The sequence below is a fragment of the Vulpes lagopus genome, chromosome 2 (genome assembly GCF_018345385.1).
Source record: "Vulpes lagopus strain Blue_001 chromosome 2, ASM1834538v1, whole genome shotgun sequence".
NCBI lineage: Eukaryota > Metazoa > Chordata > Mammalia > Carnivora > Canidae > Vulpes > Vulpes lagopus.
Window position 1 is genome coordinate 103,461,879 of NC_054825.1, and position 10,534 is coordinate 103,472,412.

At 36.8% G+C, this 10,534-nt stretch overlaps 1 long non-coding RNA gene across 4 annotated transcripts in view; it reads left to right on the forward strand.

The window, feature by feature from the left end:
- The window catches only part of LOC121485407, a 29,502-nt gene extending 19,204 nt beyond the window's left edge, over positions 1-10,298 (forward strand). For 2 of the 4 annotated variants that reach the window (XR_005986271.1, XR_005986269.1), the window contains 2 exons: positions 4,411-4,465; positions 9,587-10,298. This is a non-coding gene — a long non-coding RNA (uncharacterized LOC121485407). The remainder of the gene's footprint in view (positions 1-4,410; positions 4,466-9,586) is intronic. The other 2 variants (XR_005986272.1, XR_005986270.1) reach the window with 1 other exon arrangement.
- Positions 10,299-10,534: the final 236 nt, after the last annotated feature.

Genomic DNA, 10,534 nt, shown 5'->3' on the forward strand with positions numbered 1-10,534 from the left:
TCTTACCCAAATTAATCTCAGTAGGTGTTCAGTAAATATTGGTGTAATGAATGGGAAGGTCTGTATATGTCACCACCTCCAGATAATCCGTGGGCTGAAAGTCTGCCTATCTTCTGATATGTTTTGTCTTTTTTCCTTGACTTAGACAAAACAAAAACAAAATGCACTGATCTCCCTTGCCCAAACAGAAACAAAAACAAAATAAAAAAATAGAAAAACAAATATCAATAAAATAACAATAATATTTTATATTATAAATAAAAGTGTTCAATGAAATGTTTTCAGTAACAACCCTCATTTCATTGTATTTAAAAATAAACTAAAAATGTTAACCACCAGCACATTATTTTCTCTACCTCCCTTTAATTTTATCAGATTTTAATTTAGTCAGTTTATTACAATGCCTGCAATTTAATAGACTCTTTCATCCAAGGAGTAATGCATTTCTTACATCATAAAGTCAATCAGTTGACTGATAAACAAATAAACCATACAGCATCAAAAACTACTTGGAACTTGAAACAGTGGTTTGTACACATAGGTAAATAGTTATCTTTGTATAAAATGCTTGAGTCACAGGTTCATAGATTTTAGGGGTTAAATTGTAGAATGACATGATTCTCAGAAATTGACAAAAAATGAAGAATTTCATTTTATACAAAACAGCCTTTAGTGTTTAGACTACTTCATTCAACATCACTGTGTCAGAATTTCCAGAGATAGCACTTTGATGAGCATTAGTTAAGTAAGGTAGAAACACAGCTGCTGATAGACTGCTTGCCTGGTGGTCCAAGTTCTGGACAATGATGTTCCTATAATATTGTGTATGGAATCTAACAATGATTAACTTTTAAGTCAAGTGTTATTTCCCTCAGAAAATACATAATTCCCAAGGATAGGTGTGCTAATTTGTGAAAGGGAGGAGACACGGATAAAGAGAATCTGGGATACATCCTCCAAAGAGAGAATTGCAGTAGGAAGGATACTGAAAAAAAAAAATTGGCAAAGTAATTAAGGACACTTCCAAGCAAGGCTGGAAATCCTCATAAATGTTCTATGCTTTATATTCTTTTTAAAAAGATTTTATTTATTTATTCATGAGAGACACAGAGTGAGAGGCAGAGACATAGGCAGAAGCAGGCTCCCCTTGGGGAGCCCAGTGTGGGACTCGATTCCAGGACCCTGGGATCATGACCTGAGCCAAAGGCAGACACTTGACCACTGAGCCCCCCAGGCACCCCTATGCTTTATATTCTCAATTTCTTTTATTCTAAAGGTTTCATGAGGGGTGCCTGGGTGGTACAGTGGTTAAGCATCTGTCTCTTCGTTTCACCTCAGGTCCTGATGGCAGGGTAGTGGGATTGAGCCCTGTGTCGGGCTCTGTGCTCAGTGTGGAGTCTGCTTGATATTTTCTCTCCCTCTCCCTGCCCCTCCCGCTTGTGCTGTCTCTCATTCTCTCTCTCTCAAATAGGTAAGTAAAACTTTAAAAAAAGACTTCATGAGACATGAAGATGGTTATCATTATTTGACTTTTCATTGTTCTTTCCTAATTTTTGATTGTGAAACATAAATCTATCTTTGAGGTAATGACTGTATTAAAGTTACATTGAACAACTATTTTAAGATTAAATAAAATAGGAGAATGCACTTTCGCTGGAAAAATTGATTAAATCCAGTTTCCCTAGTGCAAGAGTTAAATAAATGATTTTAAATCAAATTCGCCCTGAATAAGGGGTCTGCTTATAAAACTTGGAATATCCTTTTAAAGTAGAATGTTTATTATACAGTTTTAGAAAAACATAATACGTAAGCCAAGGTGTTAATTTCCTTAATGCTGAATGTTCTTACATATTGATACAAAGGTAAACAAGTCAATTTAAAAACAACAGTTTATTTGAAGTGGAAAAACTGATTGCTAACTGTATACAAAGTTCAAGTTCAGTTATAATTGAACAAATGCAAACTTCTAAAACTGAGAAGTGAATTTTTTTCTTTCATATTGCCAGGGATGAAAATATTGTTTTGGGCTTGAGAAATCTGCAGTCTCAGGTAGCATCAATAGGAGTGTAAATTTAGTGATACAACCTTTTTTGAGAGCCATTTGGCAGGATGTATTAAATTTTAACATGAAAATTTTGCTTTTAAATGTAAATTATACATCTTTTGATCTTCTAATTCCATTTAGATATTTATAGTTTTTATACATGTGAACAAAAATAATCATTGTCATATTTTTTGTAAATAGCCAAAAACCCACCAAATATCCGTCCATGAGAATCTGGTTCTTTTATATGTTAGGGTACATCTCTGCTTGCATGCAAATGTTCATAGGAAGGATATGAATTATATATGCTCCTAGAAAGAAGTCCAAGGTAAATTGTTTTGTGCAAAAACAGCAAGTTAGAGAACATATATAATATAATCCCATTTGCCTAAAAACCACAGGGAAGTGGGAAAGTAGAGGAACTTTTTATCTGTTTATTATTCTGTCCCACACTACTACTTTGCTTTCTTCTTTCAGCCGTCTGCCTTCCGCTCAGGTCTTGATCCCAGGGTCCTGGGGATGGAGCCCTGTATTGGGCTTCCTGCTCAGCAGGGAGTCTGCTTCTCCCTCTGCCTTTGTTTCTTCCCTCCACCTCCCCCTGCTCATGGTCATGTTCTCTCTCTCTCTCTCTCTCTCTCTCTCTGTCTCAAATAAATAAGGTCTTAAAGAAGATAGTTGACTAAAGGAGATTAAGGTGCCCCTGAAGTCAGAAGAAGATGCTTACAAACATGGGCACACCAGGTCCAAGAGGGAAGAGGGCTTTAAAAACAAAAGTTAAATGTACATTTATTTACAAAACAAAATGAAAAACACCAGCCCATACTTATATGTAGCACTTTTTCATCGTGGAGAGGAATTAAAGGCACAAGATGAGGCATCTATTTTTGAAGCTCTTTTGTAGGATGGATCCAATTCCGGATAACTCTTCCAGTTGTAAATAGCAGTGACAAGAACCAAAAGTATTTTGCTTCACATCATGTAGATGTCAGTTACATGATGAGAAAAAAATAAAATATTCATGCTACAGGAAAGTGGCTTTTGCAGACTGGAAAGCAACTCTGATGCACTTAGAAATGCTTATTTCAGGGAGATTTTCTGCTGTTGGACTCATGGAACTGAAAGGAAAAAAAAACAGATGAGAAGACTCAAGGCACTGAAAGAAAAAAAAACCCAGCCTATCCTAAAGGTTGTTTTATTTATTCCTCTTATATTCCTATCAAATTTTCTTGCAAACTCCTTTGGAGGTTAAAGTTTATTTTAGAAAGGCAGTACCTTGGTCGAAGCTGCTTTTCAATAAGGAGGAGGATAGATTCAACTGCCCTCGTCCTAATTGCTTTGTGAAGCCTTCCCTTCTCCCTAATCTCACTGTAGTTTCTTAAGAAATGAGGCACTTACATATCCCAGGGGGTTAAATGGAGATTTCTGCTGCAGAGGATAAAGTAGGGAGTTTGCTGCATTAATCATTGAATAACATCAATCACACATCCACTTGGGCAGTTAAATTTCTGTTGAACAAAGTACAGAAGTACCTGGGGAATGTCTCCCTCTTCATAAGTGGTGTTATTAGACGTCTGTCATGAAGGCCTTGTAAAAATAGATGTTGGGGTGCAAACAAAATCATTTTAATGCTAACACAATGCTAGGCACATAATGACTAATAACCTATAAAAAATTGAGTAAATAAATTACATTCCGAAATAAATTACTGTACCACTTCCCGTAAGAGTCTGTTAATCACCTTCCTACTCCACACTTGTGTGCTTATTGCAGCAAGGATGATCTTTCTTAAGCACTATTTTGATTTTTCAGACCCATTTTCAAAAACTATAATAAGTCAAAAATTTTACTCAGGTAAAATCCATATTGCTGATCCATGTTGAAAAGGGTTTCTAACAATTGGTCCCTTCTCCCTAATTTCCCTTTTAAAAAAATAAGTCAATCAGAGGACAATCATCATGCGGTTTCACTCATACTTGGAATATAAGAAATAGTAAAAGGGATTATAAGGGAAAGGAAGGGAACTGAGTGGGAAAAATTAGGGAGACAAACCATGAGAGACTCCTAACTCAGAAACAAAGAGTTGTGGAAGGGGAGGTGGGCAGGAGGTTGGGATAACTGGGTGACGGGCACTGAGGAGGGCACTTGATGGCATGAGCACTGGGTGTTATACTATATACTGGCAAATCAAACTTAAATAAAAACATAAAAATATAAAAAAATATTGCGCATTCATATTATCTTTGCTAGCCTAGAACACATGTGAATCTGCTTCATAATTTGCCTTGCCCCATCCAAATGCTACTTCTATCTGCAATGCCTTTTACTCTCTCTCTCTCTTTTTTTTTTTTTTTTTTTTACCATTCCAGATCAATCCCACTCTGGTCTTACTGTCATTTGTCGTTCTAGCCAGCTTTGAGAGATGTAAGTACAGGGCAGTGTATTTATAATAATAAAGTTCTGGAGAGTTTTATTTCTGTTTTACATGACTTCATATCTATTCAATGCAATGTTAATGATCTTTAGTGGAATATTAGCACATTGGAGGCAAAGCCTGGTTTTATGACTCTCTTACTCTCATACAAGAGGCTTCATGACCTTTCAAGGGTCTGATAACATCTTAGAAAAAGACCAAAGTGACTTCCTTTGAAAATAAAAAATATTGGGACACCTGGGTGGCTCAGCAGTTGGGTGTCTGCCTTTGGCTCCAGGTGTGATCCTAGGATTCAGGATCGAGTTCTGCATTGGGCTCCTTGCAGGGATCCTGCTTCTTCCTCTGCCTGTTTCTCTATCTTTCTCTCTCTGTGTCTCGCATGAATAAATAAATAAATACAATCTTTTAGAAAAAAAATAAAAAATATCCTATTGGTGGGTCATATCAATATCATATCGAGTCAATAATGAAAAAGGGTCAACTAATTGCAAATCAATCTAAAACTATAATGAAATTCAAATATAAGTCCCAGCTTTAATAGAATTTGTTTTTGTTGTTTTGTCAGAGCATTAAAAAAGCATAAAGTTCATTTTGAGAAATTTAAAAAAATTTACTAGGGAGGATTTACCATATCAGTTATTATACAAATATTTAAAAGCTAGAGTAAAGTTATGGCACTGGTAAAGAAATAGATATATAGATTAATAGAACATAACTGAAAGTTCAAAAGTGATCCTTGTATGCAAGGAGAATTTAGTTCTTCCTAGAAATGGCATTTTGTATCAGGGGATAAAGGATGACCTGTTTAATAACGGGTGAAATATTTGGTTAATCACTTGGGAAAATAAACATTTGGATCCCTATAATATAACAAAATAAATACCAGATGGATTAATAATTTCTAAATAAGTTAAATAAAACTAAAACAATACATAAAAGTGTTAGTGGATATCATAGGCTATTAGTGGATATCATTTTTCTACAGTCTGAGAGAAGAGAGAACTTTCTAAAAATGATACCAAAGACAGAAAATGAAGTCTTGATAAATTTTAAAAATTCCACATAAAAATACCACAATTAATATTTAACGATAGTGAAGTGACCGAAGAAAATATTTATAATATATAAGGTATATAAGGCAGACAAAGAATATTTAGTCTTCTAAAATCTAATGTAAGAGAATGCTTTGATAGAATAGTGGGTAAGGAACTTAAAAAAACAACATGGAATAAACACAAATGGTAAACAATCTTTTTTAAAGTTTAACCATTCTAGTAATCCAAAAATCATATTTTCGGACCATCTGATTGGCAAAGTGAAAATGAATGAGATTTGGCAATATATCCGAAAAACCTTTAATAGGCTATACCCTGAGGTGCCTAAGTAGCTCAGTCAGTAAGCGTCCAACTCTTGATTTCAGCTCAGGTTCTGATCTCAGGGTGGTGACACAGAGCCCTACATCCAGCTCCATGCTCAGAAAGTGGTCTATTTGAGACTCCCTCTCTCCTTCTGCCCCCCTTTCTCTCTTTCTCTAAAATAAATAAATAAATCTTTAAAAAATAAAATGATATATCCCATGACTTACACATTCTATTGGAAGAAGTAGGGAAGGGACACCTGGGCAGTTCAGTGGTTGAGCATCAGCCTTTAGCTCAGGTCATGATCCCAGGGTCCCGGGATTGAGTCACACATTGGACTCCCCACAGGGAGCCTGCTTCTCCCTCTGCCTGTGTCTCTGCCTCTCTCTCTCTCTGTGTCTCTCCTGAATAAATAAAATCTTTTAAAAAAAAAAGTAGGGAAATATAGGCACAAAGGAATGCTTATAGCAGCTGATCATTATACCAAAATATTTGGGAAAACGTGTTATTTGGAAAATCCCAAATAATAAAACTTAAATGAGGTAGATATTTATTTTCTTGCCATATAAACGAAAGTCTTAAGATAAAGCAATCCATGGCTGATACTGCAACTCCATGATTAACAGTGACGCAGGTTCATTCTATCTTGTCTACAAGCTCTTAAGATGAGAATTCCACCTTGTGATCCAAAATAGCTCTTTGATCTCCAAGCATTTCATCCATACACACAGGAAATAGTGTATGAAGATACCCTAGGACAATAAGAAGGAAGAAAAGCACAGTTCTTTTCTTTAAGGATATGTCCTGGAAGTTGAACATGACATTTCAGTTGGGTCACATGGCCACACCTAAGAGCAAAGCAAACTGGGAAATCAACCTTTATTCCAGACAGCACCTACCAGCTAAAAACTAGGAGTCTTGTCACTAAGGAAGAAGAGAATGATGGGTTTTAGGGAACAAGCTGCTTTCTCTTCCGTATAACCAAAATGTTGACTCATAAATGGTTCAACAACAAATAAGTTATGGTTCATTCAGACAACGATGTGCTATATCATTGTTAAACTGATGGTATGGCTCTACAGTTATTAACATGGAAAGAGATGCCCAATATATTATTAAATGACAGAGCAGGTCATGAAATTGTTTTTATGGTATGATTCTATCATCTTTTCTGTATCTATCTAGTTGCCCTTTCATATATTTCATCTATCGATTGATCGGTCAATCTGTCTTAAAGTGCTTTTTAGTTTTTAAAGTGATAGGATTTCTAAATTTGTTGGTTTTTAAATTTCTGATGATGGTGCATTGTGCTATGAAATGTGCTGTGTATGAAATGAATTCTTTGGTATTTGTTGCGACTGGATTGTGTCACTTTCTAGTAATTATCGGTTTTCCTTAATTATTGGGGGCAGGATTCTGTATATGTTCATTAGAGCTAGCTTATTAATTGTGTTGTTCAAGACATTTTATACTTCCTAATTAATTGTAAGCTTTCTATATCAGTTTCTGAGAGATGTGTTAAAAATACCTACCATGCTTAGGTCATGATCTTGGGGTCCTGGCATTGAACCCCAGGTCAGGCTCCCTGCTTAGCAGGGAGCCTGCTTGTCCATCAGCCCCTCCTTCCACTTGTGTTTTTTCTCTCTCTCAAATAAATAAAATCTTAAAAAAAAAAAAAACCTACCATGACGGGGGATTTAATAATTTCTTTAGTATATATATCATTATTTATCTTTATAAATATTTTAAGGCTATATTTTTGGGGGCATGCAAGTCAGCATTATATTTTTTTGGTGGTGGTTCTTTTTATTGTTAATGATAGGCTCTCCCATTTTTTAAGTAGCCTCCGTGTCCAACGTGGGGCTTGGACTCATGATCCTAAGATCAAGAGTCCCATGCTCTACCAACTGAGCTGGCCAGGCATCCAATGGTAGCCCTTTCTAATACCTAATACTATTGCCTTGAAGTATTTTCTATTAAAGATTTTATTTTTAAGTAATCTCTATACCCAGTGTGGAGCTTAAACGTATAACCCTGAGATCAAGAGTTGCATGCTCTAGGACAGCCCGGGTGGCTCAGTGGTTTAGCACTGCCTTTGGCCCAGGGTGTGATCCTGGAGTCCTGGGATCCAGGCCCACGTCAGGCTCCCTGTATGGGGCCTTCTTCTCCCTTTGACTGTGTCTGTGCCTCTGTGTGTGTGTGTGTGTCTCTCTCATGAATAAATAAATAAATAAAATCTTTTTTTAAAAAAGTTGCATGCTCTAACACCTGAGCCAGCTGAGTTCTCCTATTTCCTTAAATTTTATTTCATCTGATTAATTCTGCTTTTCTGCCTTCATTTGTTTAATATTTGGTGTATTTTTTCCATAATTTTACTTCGCATTTTGGGCATTCTTCCCTTTTATGCTTGCAAAGAGCATACATATAGGATTTGTATTTCAATTCAGATAATTTCTGCTATTTAACAGCTGAATTTAATGTTTCCACTTATTAGGATTACTGATGGATTTATCTCCACCATCTTATGTGTGCTATTTAACTTTTTTTTTCTTGTTATTTGGGCTTTTATTGATTCCAGTTGGATTGATTTTGTTCCCTTTTTCCTTCTTCAGTGTTCTAAAAGATACATATTTTATTTCTGTTAGAGGCTACCCTTAAATTTTGAATATGCTGCATTTGACTTAAGAAAGACTACATTTATTTATTAAATTTTATTTATTTATTCATGAGAGACACAGAGAGAGAGAGGCAGAGACACAGGCAGAGGGAGCAACAGGCTCATGCGGGAACCCGACATGGGACTCGATCCTGGGTCTCTAGGATCATGCCCTAGGCCAAAGGTGGCACTAAATCGCTGAGCCACCGGGGCTGCCCAAGAAAGACCACATTTAATTAATAGCTCTGTTCTCTCTTCACCCATGTTATTGTTGTCTAGTTTATTAGTTTCGTTTGTTTTGTTTTTTAAGATTTTATTTATTTGAGAGAGAGACAGAGATAGCAAGACAGCATGAACAGGGAGGAGAGGGAGAAGCAGGCTCCCTGCTGAGCAGGGAGCCCAGTGAGAGGCTTGATCCCAAAACCTTGGATATCATGACCTGAGACAAAGGCAAACAGATGCTTAACCAACTGAGCCACCCAAATGCCCCTGGTGGCGCCTATTTTTAAAAGTGTCCCCAAATTAGCCTTCATTATTAGAGTTGTAGAGTATCCCACACATAGCACTTCTCTTCCTCTTTGAAATTCAGAACCGATATGGAGAAAGAGGGGGAGAAAGGCAGGAATTAGAGGTGGAAGATGAGAAATACAATATTAGCTTTATTTCAGATAAAGCTGATAGAGAAAATGATTTTAGATCTGTGGCCAGATGGACTTGCTGATACTTTATTCCTGAATTAGATGGACTTAGCCCCCCATGGCACAGTGAGACAACAGCAGGTCTCCCTAATAAGGCTGGTTATTCACCACCTGGACCCAGGCAGACCAGAATGTTCCTTCTGTGGAGGCAGGCAGGTCTGAAAGGAGAGAGAATAGCGGGGCTGAGCCAAGCATGGTGAGCTGTGCCTCCTAAACTTTCCCATTCTCCTGCCTTTGGGTGGAATGGTTAAGTAAGCAGAAAGAAGTTATGAGTGTTCTTATGTTAGCACTGTGGAGATGAGAGTAGAATTTCTTTTGATGGATATATGAGTGGGAAGTAATTATTTCTCTAACGATTATTACTATTACTGCTGTTCTTGTTAATATTATTTTCTGTAGTTCCTGCTAAATGCTGATTTCCCATGAAGCTAATATTTCAGCTGCAGGACTCTTAACTTGATGGACCCTCCCCAGGCTATGAAACCAGGAAGAAGCAACACCCCAAGATAGAGGAAGAATGTAGTCTTGCTGGTCTGGAGGTCATTTCTCATCCTAGTGGTGGTCTTGGAGCTGCAGGAGAGGCGGGTGGACATTGGACAACAGTTCCCAATGGCAGCCTCCACTCCGTGGGTCCCATGGAGCATCAGAATCTTCCTCAGTGAGAAGAATCTGACTACGACACTGCTCGGCTCTTAGCTTGAGGGTCATGTGACTTGGCACACACCACTGCTGAGAACTGCCCTGGCAAGGTAGGGGTGGGAGGGATGCTAGGTGTGGTGAAAGCCAGCCGACCTGAACAGCTTGCTCTGACAGTGAGATCAAAGGGCTGGAGTTATCTGAAGCCTTCCTCCATTACCAATAATGAATGTGAAGCTAAAATAAATTTTTCTAAACTATGACTGACTTTTTTTTTTTTTTAATAAATTTTGGCCAACTGTGTTAGAAGACTGATGTGTCTTTCATCCTCTTTACATAGGACAATATTTAAAAGTCCTTGTCACATTAAGAGATGAGCAAAGAGTATGCAGTCAAAAAATGTACAGAATGAAATGTATTATGGAAAAGGTGAAATTATAACAAAAATAATTAAAGATTGTATTACATTCTTGGATTTTGTGAGTTTTTGTAGCATGTAGCTGCAATTTATTTACTTATTTGTTTCAAGTTTTTGTTTAAATTTTTTTTTTAAAGAAAACAAGTTTTATTTTTATAATCAGAACGTTCTAATAAAAATATTATTATAATATTAGCTACCTTTAACTTCTGGGCCTTGACTCTGTACCAGGCGTGCCGCGAAGTGCTTGCCCACGTCAGTTAACAGTTAGTTAACACACAGTATAATTTTAA